Genomic DNA, 20,387 nt, shown 5'->3' on the forward strand with positions numbered 1-20,387 from the left:
TCTTGCCTGGAGAATCCCATGGCCTGAGAAGCCTGGCGGGCTACAGTCCATAGGGTCACCAAGATCAGACGTGACTGAAGCAACTTAGCATGGAATGGTGGCTTAAGACAATAGAAATTTACCTCTCATTGTCCCAGAGGCCAGAAGTCTGAAGTCAAGGTGTTAGCACAGCCCTACTCCCTCTGCAGTTCTTTGCCCTTTCCAGCTTCCGGTGACTGTCAGCTCCTCTGGACTTCTGGTCACATCACTTCAATATCTCCCTCTGTGCCTTCTCCCCTCCTGTTTGTCAAATCACCCTGGACTTAGCTTTAAAAAGGACACTTACTGGATTCAGGGCCCACCAGATAATACAGGATGATTTCTTCATCTCATGAGCATGAACTTAATTACGTCTGAGAAGTCTGTTCTCTAAAATTAGGTAGCATGTGCAGGTTCTAGGGATTAGGAGATGGACATATCTTTCCACCTCCCCCCGCCCAGGGTGAGGACACCATTCAGCCCACTATACAAAAGCAAACCCAAAGGATGCAAGAAAGCACAGGACAGGAACTGGGAACCAAAACCAATCTGATTGGATTTCTAGCACAACTTGGAGTCAGATACTGTCAGTCCTCTAATTTTGTTCCTCTCCTTCAATTTGATGTTAGTTTTGGGGGTATTTTATCAACAGATCTTTTTGGGATCTCATCATATAAACTTTAGAATCCCTGTGTTACTATCCACAAAATAACTTGCTGGGCCTTTTATTGGGATTGCATTGCATCTATAGATCAAGCTGGGAAGAGCTGACATCTGGACTACAGGTAATCTTCCTATCCATGAACTGATTGGGTTACTGAAGGAGTAGGCAGACACAGGTGGCTCAGTGGTAAAGACTCTGCCTGCCAATACAAGAATCCCTGCAGTGTTCTTGCTTGGAGAATCCCATGGACAGAGGAGTCTGGTGGGCTACAGTCCATGGGGTTGCAAAGAGTAGGACAGAACTGAGCAACTAACAGTTTCACTTCACTTCACTAGGCTTAGCAACAAGCTATGTGCCTTGAGAAATACCCAAGAAAAGAATGTCATTCTTATCCTCAAAGTGTTTGTTTATAAACTAGTAACATAAGTAAAAGGAACTTACTTTCTATGAACACTAATAAGTCAGGTGGCATGACATTGGGTGTCTGGGCGTGGAACCTCAAAGCCCAGGGCTGTGTATCTCTCTACCACTCGCTGGCTGGGACTGGCCCCACCTTCCTTATTTAAAGCACAGAACTATTATGAATATGAATATGAATCCCTTCCTCATAGGAGACTTCTGAGGATGAAAGGCAATACTTATTCGTGTATTCAGCACAGTGGCTGGCATGGAATAACTGCCCAAGAAAGCAGTGCTACTGTTGAAAATATAGGGGGGATTTATGTGAATCTGAGGGGCTTGGAGTAGTGGGGATCCCTGGCAGTGGGTTTGAGCTGTGCCCACAGATCGGTAGGCTTTGGACAAGGAAAGAAAAATGAAATGCTGCTTAGATTGGGACAACCTGGTTGAAGATGTAGAGCTGGGTCAGCAGAACATTGAACTGGGGCTGTGAAATACCCAGCTGTTTGCGTAAAGGTTCCTGCGGGAATAGCCCCTGTGCACGCCTGCTCAGTCATGTCCAGCTCTTTCTGACTTCATGGACTGTGGCCCGCCAGGCTTCTCTGTCCATGGGATTTTTCAGGCAAGAATACTGGAATGTGTTGCCATTTTCTCCTCCAGGGGATCTTCCTGACCCAGGGATCAAAACTGCGTCTCTTGCATCTCCACTGGCAAGCAGATTCTTTGCCACTGCGCCACACCAAAGCAGAATTCTAAAGGGAGCCTGCTGTTGACATTACCTCCGTGCCTCTGGCGGGCCCTCCCTCCATGTACAATGCCTCAGAAGACTCCTGTTATGTCTCTCCACCACTGCCCTCCTTGCCCTGTCTCATGTTCAGTTTTCTTGGGACATTTTCATCTACTAGGAATGTTAAATCAACTCATTAAGTTATCCATGGCTAAAACAATATGGTAAATCAATTATACGTCAACAAATATTTTAAATATGCCAAATAAAAACTTTTAAAGATATTCTTGGCTAATCCATGTTTGTTTATACACACATATAACAACACACATTGTTGTTGTTGTTGTTGTTGTTTAGTTGCTAAGTCTTACCTGACTCTTTAGGACCCCATGGACTGTAGCCTGCCAGGCTTCTCTGCTCATGGGATTTCTCAGGCAAGAATACTGGAGTGGATTCCCATTTCCTCCTCCAGGGGATCTTCTCAACCCAGGGATTGAACCTGTGTCTCCTGCACTGGTAGGCAGATTCTTTACCACAGAGCCACCAGGGAAACCCATACACAAATCCATACCTAGACACAAATCACAGATCTATCTATCTATCTATATCTATATATATATATATTTCACATATGCATTCAAAAACACACATATGTACACACACACATACATTCCCTTTTATGAAAGAATTTTTTTTTTTTTTTGCTTTAAATCAAAAGTGTGGGTATAACTTCAGGTGTCTGAAAATCTACTTAACATTTGACTATATATATCTAAAATCACTTTAGTTATATCTCTAATAATCCAAGTGAGGATAAATTATTAACAGAGATATAAATCAGAGACCTTTTTTCCCACAAAATAGTCCCCTGAGGCTTTTCAAAAAGTCCCTGCTTAGTAAGAGACTTGAGTTCTGGTGTGAATCCTGCCTCTGGGAAGTGTTATGAAAATCCCTTGTCTTAGCATCCTTGCCTTTTTCTGTCCTCTCAGACTGGTGATGCCCTTCATGCTGGATATCTCAGTGTGCCCATCATATCTGTTCTCCACATCTCTACCATTTTCCCTGCTAAATGGTTTCCTTGCTCTCTGGCTTCTAGCTGGGTCTGGCTAATGGAAGCCATGGCAGGAGAGCAGAGCAGGAAGAGGGAGAAAGATCAGGGTAACTCACTACTCCCCTGCTCTTGCCCATAAGAGTCACAGATCCCACCACCACCTACAGAGGGTAGCATCTTGGGGGGCCCTCTGTCTCTGAGCTCTGGTAGCTGCTGGTACCTCTCCTTCAGGCATTCTAGCCCCAGGTACTGTGATACCCACTATGGTTTTCCTACACCCAGCTCATACCTTTGAAAAACTCCCTTTATGAAACTCTCTTGGATTGCTGCCATTTTTCTTGCTGGGCCCTGATGTACACCCCATTCATTACTTGTCTGTTTACTGGCTCACTCCGCACTCAAGGGAAACTGCTCTGTGTAACCATCCATACCCCTAAAAGCCATGCATTGTCCTGTGTGCATTTTCTGCTCGCCCTAACCACAGCTGACCAGACCAAGCCTGGTCACCCAACAGAAGATCCTATTGCAGGTTTGCAGGTTACCATATCTGAGTTCAACAGATGAACTCAGCTAAGCAGATTCTTCTCTTAGGAACTGAGAACTGAGAGACAGAGACAACAGGGCAGCCACCAATGAGAGTCAGGAGGCAAGCTTGGGGAAATATTTACGGCCATATGCAAATATACGTTAGGAGGCAGCGATGCAAAGAAAGGAGAGAAATTAGCAAATGCACAGAGAGGCATAGATTAGCTGAGAGTGAAAGGGACTGCTCCCCAATCCTGCCTCAGATTCTTAATTTTCATGGCATTTCACCTTCATGAAGTCCAGCCAGAAACTGTTCCTGAACTTGAACTCCCATGAGACCAGCTCATCGGTACAAAGACACCCCTTTCTTGGAACTAACCTGAGTGTCTACTGTGTGTCAGGTACTGTACTAGGCACTGAAAATAGGGATGAACAAATCAGGCAATATCCCGGCCCATAGGAGGTTTATGTCTTGTGAGTTGTTGGTGATAAAATAGTGTGGGACAAGGCAGTCGGTTCCTGAACGAAAAAACGTTTTTTTCTCTTTGCTCAAAGGATGCTTTGGACTCATGGATGAGGAAAATGAGATCTAAAATACTTATGGAAAGATGCACTCATTCTAAGATGTGACATCAGATCACAGATAACCTGCTGCTCAAGTCCATGAGGTTTCCAGTCCATCAGACTGTCTCCCAATAACTCTAAATTTTGTTTCTAGTTTTATTATTATTTCTTTATCATCACCAGCTCACCCAAAGATGATCTGTAGCAATAAAACCTCAGCAATGACTCTCCCTCTGTTCTCAGGGCTTCTGATGCCCAGGGACAATTCTCTGCTGCTGAACATCCTTATCACAGAGATAAACCTGGTTAAGTTGGATGACTTTCCTATTTCTGTTCACATCCACTGTCTGATGATGTTTCAAAAATAAAAACTCAGGCAATCAATAGTTATATTGTGGCAGTATCAGTTCTGGCTGAAAGGTCTGTATTTTTGGATGTAAAAGTATTTCAAGGGGCAGTGAATATTTTGAACACTCTGGGAAACTGGGGAAGAGTTTCAGGTAACAAATGCCTATTCAGGAACTGAGTATAAAGTCCTGATAGATGGCTTAAGTTTGGTGCCCAATAAAGATAAAGGAATAAAAGAAAAACCTTTAGCTTGCATTAGGCTTCAGGGTGGGCTGGCTAGTAAAGCTTAACTGAGGCACAGCGAGCTGTACAAAAAGGGGTACATTATACAATAGAAGCTTGAGTGAATAGGCATCACCAATAAAGCAAGAAAGAGAAATTAAAGTAAATTTTGTACTGACAGACTTCGTGATTTACAAGCTTTTGACTTTTCTCTGAAATGAAATTGCAAGTTTGATTCTTGTTTTTGCTCTTTGGCTTTAAGCACATGTCCATCACTTTTATTAAATATGAGCATCTCTTCCTCTGTCATGATTCCCGTTTCCAATATTGGAATCTCCTCCATTGCTTGACATTCATTTCACTCTGTGTTTCTTTTTAATTAATTATTTTCTACTTAATAAAAATCCTTTCTCACTTGCTAAAGCATCATGTAGAAGACATGTATTATGTATAAAATGTGGTTCTGCTGAAACTTTTCATCTTTGACCTGAAATGAGAATAAAAACAGGTTCACTGAATACAGGGGAATATTATATTCACAGAGAAGTTCTTAGATACTCAACACAAAATCAACTTAATAAAATGAACTGTGGTTGGTAAGAAGTCACTTTAAATAATGCATAAAATGAAAGAAAAAACTTAAATGTATAATAAAGATGACTGTATTGTCAAAATTAAGCTAGGCTAAATATTGAATAATAACAATAGCAGCAAATACTATGTACCATGGCACAATTTTAAGCACTTCATGTACATATTTTTTAATTCCCTTTTTTTTTGTAATTGAGGCATAGTTGTACAATTTTATATGTTACAGATGCGCAATATAGTAATAACAATTTTTAGGATTATAGTCCATTTATAGTTGTTACAAAATATGGTCTATATTCCCCATGTTGTACAATACATCCTTGTAGCACATTTTATATCTAATAGTTTGTACCAATTATTCCCCTACCTCTGTGTTGCCCCTCCTCCCTTTTTTTCCCCACTGGTAAACACTAGTTTGTTCTCTGAATCTGTGAGTCAGCTTCTTTGTTATATTCAAAGTAGTTTTTAGATTCCACTGAGTGACTTCACTTTCACTTTTCACTTTCCTGCATTGGAGAAGGAAATGGCAACCCACTCCTTGCCTGGAGTGGGTTCTTGCCTGGAGAATCCCAGGGATGGGGGAGCCTGGTGGCTGCCGTCTATGGGGTCACACAGAGTTGGACAAGACTAAAGGGATTTAGCAGCAGCAGCAGCAGAAGTGATATCAGACAGCATCTGTCTTTCTCTGTCTGACTTCTTTCACTAAGCATAATGCCCTCCAAGTCCATCCATGTTTCTGAAAATAGCAAAATTTCATTATTTTTTATGGTCAAATAGTACTCCATTGTGTGTGTGTGTGTGTGTACACATATATACATACCCCATCTTCTTAATCCAGTCATATGTTGATGGATACTTAGGTTGTTTACATATTTTGGCAATTACAAATAATGCTTCTGTGCACATCAGGGTGCATGTATCTTTTAAAATCAGTGTTTTTGTCTAAGTCCTTCATGTATGTTAAAAAGCACTAGCACTTTAGACATATATGTACGGTCATATATATGGACTTCTCTGGTGGCTCAGATGGTAAAGCATCTGCCTACAATGCGGGAGACCTGGGTTCGATCCCTCAGTTGGGAAGATCCCCTGGAGAAGGAAATTGCAACGCAGTCCAGTACTCTTGCCTGGAAAATTCCATGGACAGAGGAACCTGGTAGGTTACAGTCCATGGGGTCCCAAAGAGTCGGACACGACTGAGCGACTTCACTTCACTTCACTTCATATATGAACTAATTTAATCATTACAAAAACCTTTGTGGTTGGTACTACTATTATCTCAATTTTACAGATGGAGAAACTGAGGCATAGTGACGTTGAGTAACTTGCTCATGATCTCACAGATTGTGTGTCAGAGCTGGTATTTAAACCCAAGCAATCTGACTTCAGGAACCATGCTCCTGATTGCATTAAATCAGTCATTAAATATTTCAGGACTGTTTCATGAGTCCTGCGTTTTCAGTACCACCTAGGCTATATTAGTCAGTTTTCACTTCAGAAACAGACACCTCCCACTTACTAGCAGCTTACTGTGTTGAATGTTTATTTCTTGCTCATGTTACTTAAGGGCTGTGGGTTGACTACAACTCTGATTGATTCTGCTGGGCTTGCCTCAGCTCCACTTAGCTCAGCCATGTGTATCTCCTCCCTGTAGGACCAAGATGAATGAGGAGCTCCTCCTGGGACATGCAGTGGGCAGGAATTGCAAAGCAGTAGAGGGAGGCTAAGCAGAACACACATTTACTGACTCTGCTTGAACATAGCAAATGTCCAGTCTACTTATCCCACTGGCCAAGGTAAGTCATGTGACCAAGCCCAAAGTAAATTAGGCAAGGCTTTCTACTTCTCCCATGGAAGGTGTAAGCTAATCACACAAAGGGAGTGAATAGCTGGGAGCAATAATCCACCAGCTCAATGGCTCATCACCTTGCCAAATGATCTCTCAATTAAATTAAGAAAACAAGACTAGCATAAAAATAATTATAGGATTATGCATGATACAGTTGTCCTCACTTTGCATGGTACCATGTTACGTGGAGCTTGTACACATAGGAATCTTGTCCTTGCTTTGCAGGATTCAGTGGGAACTGAGATTTGACCATGTAGTACTGTATAATATGAGGACTGCCTGTACCTAATAATACTTAATAAATGCCCAATTCTAAAGTGGGGCCTCAGGGCAAGTTCTCTTCAGGGCATTTCAAAGGAAACCCAAACCATGCTTGCAAGGCTCTAAATCACCAGGGCAAAAGACCACCTTCAGATTTCATCTCCATTTTTACTACCCCAAGAGCTTCGCACATGCTTTTATCACTGCCTAGAGTCCTTCCTCCCCTAGTTTTCATAAAGCTTACTCCTTTTAAGCATTGAAACCTCAGCTTCAAGTTTATCTCTCCAGAGAGCCCTTTCCTGACATGTCAACCTAAATTAACCTTCCACCATCCTATCACTCTTGGGACCACTAACCTAACGTGTTTCCTACACAAGTTTTATAACTGTTTTATGTTCATGGGGTCAAAAAGAGTCACTCACAACTTAGTGACTAAACAATAACCACCACCACTGAGACTCTCTTATCAATAAATGTGTTTATATGCTAATGGTTTGCCTCTTTCATTGGAATGTAAATTCCAGACAGTAAAGAACTTATCTGACTTATCCTCATTCTATCCTGACTGCCTAGATCATTGGTTGGCACAACTTGGACATACAGTAATTCTTGTGGAATGAATGAAAAAATGTGGAGAGGGGCCAGATTTTCTAAGGACTTGAAACCATGGTTTGGAGTTTATGCCAATCAATTTGACAATTATAAACAATCATGCTACTGGTCTTTCTTAGCCCACTCACGTCATTTCCAGGCCAGGGAACACCAGCCCAATTACCAGTTCTCAACCTTGGCTACACTTTGGAATCAACTGGACCATGGGGGCAACTTTTTAAAAACCCTACTGCCTGAGCTCTAACCCGTAGGAATTCTGATTTAATGGGTCTAGGCTAAGGCTAAGATGTAAGAGCTTTAATGATCCCCAATATTCAGCCAAAATTAAAACCCACCAGTTTCAGTAGTACTGGAAGTATAGGAGGGATTCCAAAAATGCTTTCAGGCTCATTATGCCTGATTTGAGCAGTTGGGCTTCATTTTGACACTGCCTGACATGGAGAAGGTGCTCAATCAATATTTGTTAATTGGCTTTCTAGTAGATATTTAATGAATGAGTGGATGAATGAATAATTGAATGATTTAATTAAAGCCTATAGGAGATAAGCAGAGTTCAGCATGGATGAAAGTAGTTAGATGATGCTCCGTCACAGGCAGTGGGCAGGAACTGAGCCTGACGTCCACTTCTTTTTGTTATAAAGCATTCCAGAATCCAGGGACATCCAGGTTAGAATGGGCTATGGAAACCATCCAATACAGTCTCTCATAATATTATTCCAGTCACAGATCCTTTAGAATTAGATGAAGGTTTTGGATACTCTTCCTCCAAAAAAATTCATCCAACATCCATACTTATATATCTAATTTTAGTGGGTTCAACAAGCTCCTAGGCAAGGGTTACCTAAGCTAAAATCCTAATGTTCCTAAGCTCAAAATCCCCATTAGTAGAAAATGAAGACTCAAAGATGACAACTGGCCGGCCAGAGGCCCACCCCAAGACAGGGACAGCAGCTGGATGGAACCTAGTTCCCACAGCACTGAAGGTAGCTGCCAGTGTGAACTTTACAGATCCTCTGAGGACAAAGTTAAGAGGATGAATTTGTAACTAATTATTTTGTGTTTCCTCCTCCCTTCCCTTGACATCTCAAATCTCACACACCATAAAATTCCAATAGCTAATCTAACTCCACAGCTGTGCCACCTCATTAAAAAGTGAAAATTGAAATTCTAAAGCAACCAAGTCTTCCAAATCTACCATGTCTTCACGCCAATCTCTGAAAATAGAGCAGTGGGAAATGGCCTCAAACAGAGCCCAGAAACCCTGAAATGAGGACCAGCCTGTGACCAGTTCCTAGAGCAGCCGACTCAACCAGTCCACATTTGAGAACACACATGGCTGAGCTGATGAAGAATTCCATCATCCAGATGTCAGGACAAGTGACACCAAGAATAGTCCTGGTAGACAGCTGGTTAGCATCTGAATGAGAAACGAGCTTAGAAAGTAACAGAAACAACTGAGGTCAAATGGCTCATGGACTTTGCTGCTGCTGCTGCTAAGTCACTTCAGTCGTGTCCGACTCTGTGCGACCCCATAGACAGCAGCCCACCAGGCTTCCCTGTGGACTTTAGGAGTAGGATAAAACCCAGTGTCTCCTTGCTCTGGCTGGAAGTGGGTCTTCAAAGCCTATGGCAGACCAGAAGTGCTTAATGATGGCTGCCTGAGCATGAGGAAGGTTTACTGAGGCTTGCGTCAGTGAAGTCAGGCTCATTTCTATCTTGGCAAAGGACAGGAATGCAATATACTGTCAATATTTTGAAGCATCTGGGAGTAAATCATCTAATATCTGGTTCTTTCTCCTCCTCCCCTGTTCTGTTGCTCTTCTAGAGAGTCACACTTATTACCAGCACCTCCTCCAAGGCCATGGAAAAGAACAAGACCCAAATTAATCAGTAGGTTAGGTGTAAGAACTACGAAGGAAGAGCTGGTGAGTTTGTCCAAAAGAGCACTCGAGAATGTCACCTCAGCATGTCTTCTAGTTAAGATGTCTTCTTAACTAAGTACATCATTAAGACTCAAAATAAAAAATAAAATGGTCAGACCTGTGACCCATCTTGCACAAGAAAGGATCCATAGAACATTTTAAAGGAACATGGCAGATATGTTGTTGATAACCTTCTCCTCCCAAATGCTCTTCACAACTACATCAAGCCATGAGTCAATCATCTAAGACTCCATTTTCTATATCCAAAACTTCAAAAAATTATTTTTTTTTTATTTTAACCAACAGAGACCTACTGTATAGCCCAGGGAATTATTATCTTATAATATTTTATATTTTGGAAAAGAATCTGAAAAAAAGAAACGTGTGTGTGTGTGTGTGACTGTATGTTAGTCACTCACTCATGTCGGACTGTTTGCAACCCTTTGTCTGTAGTCCGCCAGGCTCCTCTGTCCATGGAATTCTCCTGGCAAGTACATGGGAGTGGGTAGGCATTCCTTTCTCCAGGGGATCTTCCTAACTCAGGGACTGAACCTGGATCTCTGAGCAACTAGAGAAGAATTGATGTTTTTGAACTGTGGTGTTGGAGAAGACTCTTGAGAATCCCTTGGACTGCAAGGAGATCCAACCAGTCCATTCTAAAGGAGATCAGTCCTGGGTGTTCATTGGAGGGACTGATGTTGAAGCTGAAACTCCAATACTTGGCCACCTGATGTGAAGAGCTGACTCATTTGAAAAGACCTTGATGCTGGGAAAGATTGAGGATGGGAGGAGGAGGGGATGACAGAGGATGAAATGGTTGGATGGCATCACCGACTCAATGGACTTGGGTTTGGATGGACTCCGGGAGTTGGTGATGGATAGGGAGGCCTGGCGTGCTGCAGTTCACGGGGTCACAAAGAGTCGGACACGACTGATCGACTGAACTGAACTGAACTGAACTGAAGGTGTGTATATATGTGTAGGACTGTGAAGAAGGCTGAGCGCTGAAGAATTGATGCTTTTGAACTGTGGTGTTGGAGAAGACTCTTGAGAGTCCCTTGGACTGCAAGGAGATCCAACCAGTCCATTCTGAAGGAGATCAGCCCTGGGATTTCTTTGGAAGGAATGATGCTAAAGCTGAAACTCCAGTACTTTGGCCACCTCATGTGAAGAGTTGACTCATTGGAAAAGACTCTGATGCTGGGAGGGATTGGGGGCAGGAGGAGAAGGGGATGACAGAGGATGAGACGGCTGGATGGCATCACTGACTCGATGGACGTGAGTCTGAGTGAACTCCAGGAGTTGGTGATGGACAGGGAGGCCTGGCGTGTTGCAATTCATGGGGTTGCAAAGAGTCGGACACAACTGAGCGACTGATCTGATCTGATCTGATCTGATATATATGCTGCTGCTGCTAAGTCGCTTCAGTTGTGTCCGACTCTGTGCAACCCCATAGACGGCAGCCCACCAGGCTCCACCGTCCTTGGGATCCTCCAGGCAAGAACCCTGGAGTGGGTTGCCATTTCCTTCTCCAGTGCATAAAGGTGAAAAGTGAAAGTGAAGTCGCTCAGTCATGTCCGACTCCTAAGCCTGGCAAATCCCATGGACAGAGGAGCCTGGTAGGAAATGGCAGCCCACTCCAGGGTTCTTGCCTGGAGAATCCCAGGGACGGCGGAGCCTGGTGGGCTGCCGTCTATGGGGTCGCACAGAGTCGGACACGAGTGAAGCGACTTAGCAGCATATATATCTAACACTTTGCTGTACACTTAAAACTAACACATCATACATTATGCTTTAATTGAAAAGTTTTTGTTTTCAATAAATTATTTTCAACATGTGTACCTTTTAAATAATTAGTTCCACAAATTTGTTTCCCTGTCTCTCATTCCTTAATGACATGAAACCTGGGATTGAATTAAATAATAGTACACGGTCATTAATACACTAGTGAACCCAATATAACATTAGGTGACTTGCAGCCACTCCACAGGGTAGACTGTAGGTCTCAGCCCACAGCTAAGTACACCTTTCATTGAAAATAGCTGAGCTCCTAAACATGACATGTAGACAAAGTGTGTAATACTTCACGAGTTTTAAATATGAAAACTGTTTTGTCAACCTGTCGAGGTATGTAGATCAAGCATGTCCATTCACTGTATTAAGAGGTCAAAGGTTCAGGCAGGAAGACAGTAAGGAAGGATGCTTGGTTAAGTGGAAAACCAGTAAATGTAAATAAAAATTTTTATTGAATTGTAATGTACTATATTGTGTTAGTTTCAAGGTTCTCAGCATCAGAACCTTATCCTGTAACTTGGCACATGTATCTACTTTATTAGGAGATGTTAAATAGAAACAGGGTTAGGACCTAGAGGGGTTGGATAGGGAGGAGGATAGGAGGGAGGTTTAAGAGGGAGGGGACATATGTATACCTATGGCTGATTCATGTTGTGGTTTGAGAGAAAACAACACAATTCTGTAAAGCAATTATCCTTCAATTAAAAAAAAAAAAAAAATAGTAAGCCTCCACTGGCTGAGGCCCAAGATCCTGATGTTTCTAAGGTTTCATTTATCACCTACCATGGCCAGAGGCAACTTCTCTCTAAAGGTCTGAGGCAACCAGGAGAAATCCCTGCTTTGTAAACACTTGCTAAGGCTTTGGGACCAAAGTTCAGAGTCACCTTTACCTGGTAAGCTGCCTATGCAAATAGGGTATGAGAAGGGGTTGGTTCACCTGAACTACAGGCTACTCCATGGCTGCTTACCCCTAGACCCTACCCCAGTTCGTTTTCAACTTTCCAATGGTAAGTTCACTTTCAGCTTTCCAACGACTTCAGAATGCACCCCAGGAAGAGAATTCCAAAAATGCATTTGCTTAAGGAAGTCAACCTTAAAAGTTTTCATCATAAGAAAAAACGATAGCTATGTGTGCAGATGGATGAGAACTAGATGGACTGTGGCGATCATTTCACAGTATGTAGAAATACCAAATCATCATGCTGTATACATGAAACTAATACAATTTTACATGTCAATTATATCTCAATTTCTAAAAATAAAGTTTTGTCCCTCATCATTTTATATAGCTTTCCATTTTTCTCCTCCTCCTCCTAAAAGTTCTTCCCCAAGAGAAATACCTTCATACACATCCCTGAACTTGGAATTTGTTCTTAACCCATATCACAGCCCCTCTCCATGATGGCGCTCTTGGAAATGGGTCATCACTGATAGTGACATTCCATATAAAAGCTTGTAGCAGTGACTTGAAATAATAAAATTTGGCCCCATCGCCCCCAAACATGAGTCATAACTTCACTTTTTGTTTATTTTTAAATTGGCATATAATTGCTTTACTATGTTGTTGTGTTAATTTCTGCTGCACGTGAATCAGTTATAGATATTCATATATCCCCTCCCTCTTAGACCTCCTTCCCATCCCTCCATCCCACCTCTCTAGGTCATCACAGAGCCGTGAGCTGAGCTCCCTGTGCTATACAGCAGCTTCCCACTAGCTCTCTATTTGACACATGGTTGTGTATAACTTCACTTTTAAACCAACATTCATACATAAAACAATTGGAGTAGTGTAGAGTTTCCTGAGAACTATTGTTTTCCAAGTATAGGCAGTCACAATACTTCTGAAAGGCACAGAAAAAAAAAAAAACAGATCAGCAAACTAGCCATAATCATAGGTTTTTCAAATCCCTGCAAATTGCTATCTAGCCTTCAGGCTGAAAAATATTCTGCAGAAAAGCAGCCATCCTTATAATCTTTGCATAAAGAGTCCAGTTCACCCACAAAAGATAGCAGGTGGGCATTTTCACCCTAATTTTCTCATTCATGGGAGACAGTTTCAAAACCCTCTTTTACCCGAGTGTTCCCTCCTGATATTTATCTGATGTGAATGTCAGGAATAGACTAATTAATGTAGGGAACCTCAAGGAGATCTCAAGGGACAACAGTATCTGAAATATCTGAGGAGCCTACTGGCCGCCCTGCCTGGTGAGGATGCTGAGCATCCTGTTAGTGTCCTGTTAGTGACAAGCATCATTAGACATTCCCTACTTTGGCATCATTTACGTTCAGGCAGAAGAGCAGAACTTTCAGAAGGACAGACACTGATTCCCTGTAGTTTAAAGGAGTAAGACATTATGCAGCTCTCTCATTTGAATTATGACTCAGAGATAAGCATTTCCTCTCTGCGATAAGAGTGGAGGTCCATAGTAGTCATAGAACTATTTTCCCGAAAAAGCTCTCATTTGCATGCTCAGCAGCTGCTAGGAGAGATGCGAGCAGCTGGCTGGGGTCTAAAATGAGCTGGACTCACAAGCTTCAAGGGAAGACTTGGAGGCATGGCCACTGGGAAGCTAGTCACTGATTAGACACCAACATTAGTCACACTGTTAATCTCCACTGGTTCCAGGATCCTGCTGAGACCCAAATGAAGCTGAGCTGAGGACATAGCTAAGCATGCAATCTGAGAGGGAGAGTAACAAATGTCAGCCATTTAGGGGGACAATTTTTTCCTACTTGAAAAACAGAGCAGCCAGTGGGAAGGGAATTATTTTGTAATGAGAACAGCTATGTGCAGGCTTCAGATTTGGAAACAGGAGCAGCTCCCTCACCTGCACGTCCAGCCAGGACATCAGACATCAGAGTGAGTTCTGTGTACTCTGCTACAGAGGGTCCTGAGGGAATGAGTGACCTGAGACACCAGCATCACAGACGAATTGCTACAGTGAGGCCAACTGATCCCACGTTTCATTTCCTTCCTTTTCCTCCAGTCTGCCCTCCAGGGGGAAAAGGGCACGATGGACTCCTGGCAAAATAAAAAGGGCAGGTGTGGATGTTCAAGGAACAAGGAGCCTGACAAAATATTGGCTAGGAGGGTACTGGTCAGAGATGGGACCACATGAAATAAACATGAACTGGGCAGGGAGTCAGGGGACCCAGAGAGTGGCTAAGAACCTAGTCCATGGACTGTGTGAATAGCCACAAAGTGGGTAAGCTGATGTCAGTCCTGATGCACCAAGGCCATGAACAAGCAGGAACTTAAGAGCAAAATACAGGGTTTGAACTGGAAAGAACAAAATCTGAAAAGAAAACAATGTGACCAGAAGCAGAGAGAGACATAGGCAATTAGACAGGGCAGGCAGGGCCAAAGGCCTTGTAATTCATGAGTACATCAGAGTGCTCTTTGCATGTTGTTGTTTAGTCACTAAGTTATGTCCAACTCTTGTGCAACCCCATGGACTGTAGCCACCAGTCTCCTTTGTCTGTGGGATTTCCTAGGCAAGAATAGTGCCCAGATATTTGGTCAAACATTATTTTGATGTCTCTTTCAAAGTAGGGTGATTTTGTCTGAGATGAACATTTAAATCAGTAGACTAAGTAAAGCAGATTGTTCTCCCCTAATGTGGGTAGACCTCAGCCAATCAGTTGAAGGCCTGAATAGAAGGAAAATCTTACCCTGAATAAGAGGGCATGCCTCCAGTCTAACTGCTTTCAAAGTGAGACATCAGCTTTTTCCTGCCTCCAGATTTGAACTGAAACATTGGTTCTTCCTGGGTTTGAGCCTGCTGGGCTTCAGAATGAAACTACACCATCAGCTCTCCTGGGTCTCTACCTGGGTCTCAATCTAAAGACCTTGGGACTTGACAGCCTCCATAATTATGTAAGCCAATTCCTTACAATATGACATGTATACAGCCAATAGGATGTACTGTGTGTATGTGTGTGTGTATGTGTATATGTATGTGTATGTGTATGTGTATCTGTATCTGTATGGAGGACTTCCCCAGTGGCTCAGTGGTTAAGAATCCCCTGGCAATGAATGAAATGAAGGAGACTCAGGTTCAATCTCTGGGTCAGGAAGATCCCCTGGAGGAAATGGCAACCCACTTTGTTATTCTTGCCAGGAAAATCCCATGGACAGAAAAGCCTGGTGGGTTATAGTACATAGGGTCGCAAAGAGTCAGACATGACTGAGCGACTGAGCAGCAGCAGCAGTTCTATAGATACGTATATATAATACATTCTATTGGTTCTCTTTCTCTGAAGAACCCTGGTGAATACAATAATATTACTACCATTTATAAATAAATCGACTGAGATCTAGAGAGATCAAATGACCATTACAAGGTCACAGGAGAGTTAATGGCAAAGAAGACTTGAACTCCACAGTCTTCTAACTTGAAGCCATGTCAACTTGTTCTTTCCTATAGCCTGGATAAGATCATGGTTAGATATAGAATCCATTGGTTTAATTTTTAATTGACAGAGCTTATTTTTCAGAACAGTTTTAGATTTACAGAGGAATTGATCAGATAGTACTGAAAGTTCCCATCTACCTCCCACATCCAGTTTCCCCATATTATTAGCATCTTACATTAGGATGTTACACGTGCCACAACTAATGCGCTAAGAATAATACATTGTTATTATTACCTAAAGTCCATACTTTGCTCAAATTCTTTAGCTTTACCTACTGTCCTTTATCTACGCCTGGATCCCATCTAGGACACCACATTACATTTAGTCGTCATATCTCCTGAGGCTCCTTTACACTGACAGTTTCTCAGACTTTCCTTGTTTTAGATGACTTTGACAATTTTACTAGAGCTGGTCAGGGATTTTGTGGAATGCCCCTTTATAAGAACCAGTCTGGTGCTTTCTCATGATTAGACTGAGGTAATGGGTTTGGGGGAGAAAGATCACAGACATAAAATGCCATTTTCAGCACACTGTATCAAGTGTGCACACTATCAACATGATTTATACAGTTGATGTTGACCGTGATCATCTGGCTGAGGTAGTATTTATCAGTAAAGTTATTTCTTTTCCCTCCCATCTTTCCATACTGTATTCTTTGGAAGGAAATTACTATGCACATTTAAGGTATGGGGAGTTATGCTCCTGTAGGGTGGAATATGTACATAATTTATTTGGAATTCTTGTGCACAGGAAAATGGCTTCTTCTCCCATTTATTAATGCATTGTGATCTGGAGGCTCCTGGATATATATATTTATGTATAAGGCTGCCCTGGTGGCTCAGATGGTAAAGGGTCTGCTGCAGTGCTGGAGACTCCAGCCCTGGGTTGGGAAGATCCCCTGGAAAAGGGAACTTTGGGTTATGACCCAATGTTACTTTAATTTGTCACTCAGATTGTTCCAGCTTTAGCCACTGGGGGTTCTTTCAGTTCACTCCTGTGTCCCTTTGACATACCGGACAAATGATACCCCACCAATGAGTCATCATTTTGTTTTGTTTTTGTTTATTGACTTCCTTATTTTCTGGCTCTACAAGATGCTTCTGGTTCATTTGCATATCTCCTGCCCCAATCCTAGAATCAGCCATGTCTTCAAGGAGCCCTGGTTACTCTTAGAGAAAGATATTAGAAACCAAAATCTGGACGCTAGTTGTGCTCATTAATTACTGGCCTTCTCAGTGGGCAGAACAAATATATGTGTATATGTGACTTTGTATAAACATTTCTATATGTAACTACCTATGGCTCCTTTAAGTTAACATTAATTCTAACTGATGTCTCTATCTCTAGTCCACATGAATCTTTCTTCTTTTACGATTTTTGTTGAGATATAACTGACAGATAACATTGTCTTAGTTTCAGGTATACTACATTCAGTTCAGTCGCTCAGTCATCCAATTCTTTGCAACCCCATGAACCATGGCACTCCAGGCCTCCCTATCCATCATCAACTAATAGAGTTGACACAAACTCATGTCCATTGAGTCAGTGATGCCATCCAGCCATCTCATCCTCTGTTGTCCCCTTCTCCTCCTGCCCTCAATCGTTACCAGCATCAGGGTCTTTTCCAATGAGTCAGATCTTCACATCAGGTGGCCAAAGTATTGGAGTTTCAGCTTCATCATCAGTCCTTCCAGTGAACACCCAGGACTGATCGCCTTTATGATGGACTGGTTGGATCTCCTTGCAGTCCAAGGGACTCTCAAGAGTCTTTTCCAACACCACAGTTCAAAAGCATCAATTCTTCAGTGCTCAGCCTTCTTCACAGTCCAACTCTCACATCCATACATGACTACTGGAAAAACCATAGCTTTGACTAGATGGACTTTTGTGGACAAAGTAATGTTTCTGCTTTTTAATATGCTGTCTAGGTTGGTCATAACTTTCCTTCCAAGGAGTAAGCATCTTTTAATTTCATGGCTGCAATCACCATCTGCAGTGATTTTGGAGCCCCCCAAAAAATAAACTCAGCCACTGTTTCCACTGTTTCCCCATATATTTGCCATGAAGTGATGGGACCGGATGCCATGATCTTCGTTTTCTGAATGTTGAGCTTTAAGCCAACTTTTTCACTCTCCTATTTCACTTTCATCAAGAGGCTCTTTAGTTCTTCCTCACTTTCTGCCATAAAGGTGGTGTCATCTGCATATCTGAGGTTATTGATATTTCTCCCAGCAATCTTGATTCCAGCTTGTGCTTCATCCAGCCCAGAGTTTCTCATGATGTACTCTTCATATAAGTTAAATAAGCAAGGTGACCATATACAGCCTTGACGGACTCCTTTTCCTATACTACATAATGATTTGTTATTTGTTTATATTGTGGAATGATCAGCACAATAAATTTAGTTAACATACATGACCACAACTAGTTACAATTATTTTCTTGTGATGAGAATTTTTGAGATATACTCTATTAACAACTTTCAAATACAAAATACAATAGTGTTAACTACAATTACCACACCATACATTATATCCCCAGAATTTATTTCGTTTATAACTAGAAGTTTGTACCTTTGGACCACCCCACATGGATTCTAACATCCCCTACTCTTGCTTATCTATAAATTCCCACTTCTACAATGAGAAAACTTGATCCCACCATCCACCATCCATTTGCTTAATTGGTCCACTCCACTATACATATATAGCAGTATCAGAATTGTTAACCTGTACCCTGTGGAAAACTGGCTTTATTAACTAAAATATATCTCTTATGGGCAGTTCCTTTTGCCTTTAGTTTTACAGACTCCATTAATTTCCAAAGTGACTTAGTTCAACACCTTCCCCCTGAAACTCCTTCAGTGGGCTGTTTCATACATTTGTGATACAATTAGATTCTTTTATTATAGGATACATTCTTTCCTGAAATCCTCTGACATTCTGAACTGGTTTTAAATTTGTGTGCATTAAGATTCACTCATTGTTCCATAAATTTCTTTGGGTTTTGACAAATGCACAATGTCATATCCAATATTACAATATCATACAGAGTACTTAAACACGTAAAATAGACACTCTTTGCCTTCCTGGATTGCCTTGTCTTCTGCTCCAGACTGAGGAGCCAGCAGTAGCGAGCACAGACTTGATAAGAAGTTTACTATTCTCCCTGTAATTTTCCTTACTCACTGCTGCTGCTGCTGCTGCTAACTCACTTCAGTCGTGTCCGACTCTGTGCAACCCTATAGACGGCAGCCCACCAGGCTCCCCCATCCCTGGGATTCTCCAGGCAAAAACACTGGAGTGGGTTGCCATTTCCTTCTCCAATGTGTGAAAGTGAAAAGTGAAAGTGAAGTCGCTCAGTTGTGTCCCACTCTTAGCAACCCCATGGACTGCAGCCCACCAGGCTCCTCCGTCCATGGGATTTTCCAGGCAAGAGTGCTGGAGTGGGGTGCCATTGCCTTCTCCACTAGCAGAGCTATTTGGCCACTCTTGGGTTGGCCTGGGCTTGGGAGAAAAGGAGGGAACACAGTCATCTCTGGCCAGCACACTTGTGGAAGGCCATGAGCCTTCTGGATGTGTGCCATTGCAAAAGTGCCAAATCTCCCATGAGGCACTGGGAGAACGTGTTCCATGCTGGAGGCTGGGGTCCTCCTACCTGCAGCTCCCCTGCCACAAATGACATCTCTCCTAGCTATTCACTTCTGATGCTCCCTCAGCTCCTGGCTTTCTAGGGTTCTTCTTCTTATTGGGAATTATCTCTCCCTTCCAGAGGATCCCCTTGTGTAGGATAAGAAAACAGATGCCGGGGCTTCCCTGGTGACTCAGTGGTAAAGAATCTGCCTGCCAAACGGGAGACGCAAGTTCAGTCCCTAATCTGGGAGGAATCCCACATGCCACGGAGCAACTAAGCCTGGGAGCTGCAACTACTGAGCCCACGTGCTGAAACTACTGAAGCCCGAGTACCCTAGGGCCTGTGCTGTGCAACAAGAGAAGCCACCCCAGTGAAAATGAGAAGCCCAGGCACCGAAACCAGAGAAAAGCATGCGCAGTAATGAAGACACAGAACAACCAATCAATAAATAAAGAAGACAGATGCCTGATTCTTTTTCAAAGAATTCACATTAGACCCACAGGAAGTACATACCTACAGAGTGCGCTGCACCCCCTAGACTGCAGGGTGTTTCCAAGACCAGCTTGACTTTTACACCACATGATACAACTCTAAGTTTTACTGGGTAGGAGTTAGATGCCTCATACATTATATAAGTTAGATGGCCTCACATCCCCTACTTCCAAGAGATGAATAAAAAGCTCTCTAATTATTTTTCTTAAAGTTGGACCTAGGTTGAAGGAAATCTCCACACCCACCCAGCCTGCCCTCCTTCCCTCCCCAGTCAAGATGCAGACAACACACAAGACATA

At 42.5% G+C, this 20,387-nt stretch overlaps 1 long non-coding RNA gene across 1 annotated transcript in view; it reads right to left on the minus strand.

Annotated features, from left to right (window-relative positions):
- Positions 1-4,259: 4,259 nt before the first annotated feature.
- Positions 4,260-20,387, minus strand: part of LOC138990206 (uncharacterized) — a 37,174-nt gene continuing 21,046 nt past the window's right edge. The window contains exon 3 of the long non-coding RNA XR_011466321.1: positions 4,260-5,005. This is a non-coding gene — a long non-coding RNA (uncharacterized lncRNA). The remainder of the gene's footprint in view (positions 5,006-20,387) is intronic.

Source organism: Bos mutus, chromosome 2 (assembly GCF_027580195.1).
Source record: "Bos mutus isolate GX-2022 chromosome 2, NWIPB_WYAK_1.1, whole genome shotgun sequence".
Taxonomy (NCBI): Eukaryota; Metazoa; Chordata; class Mammalia; order Artiodactyla; family Bovidae; genus Bos; species Bos mutus.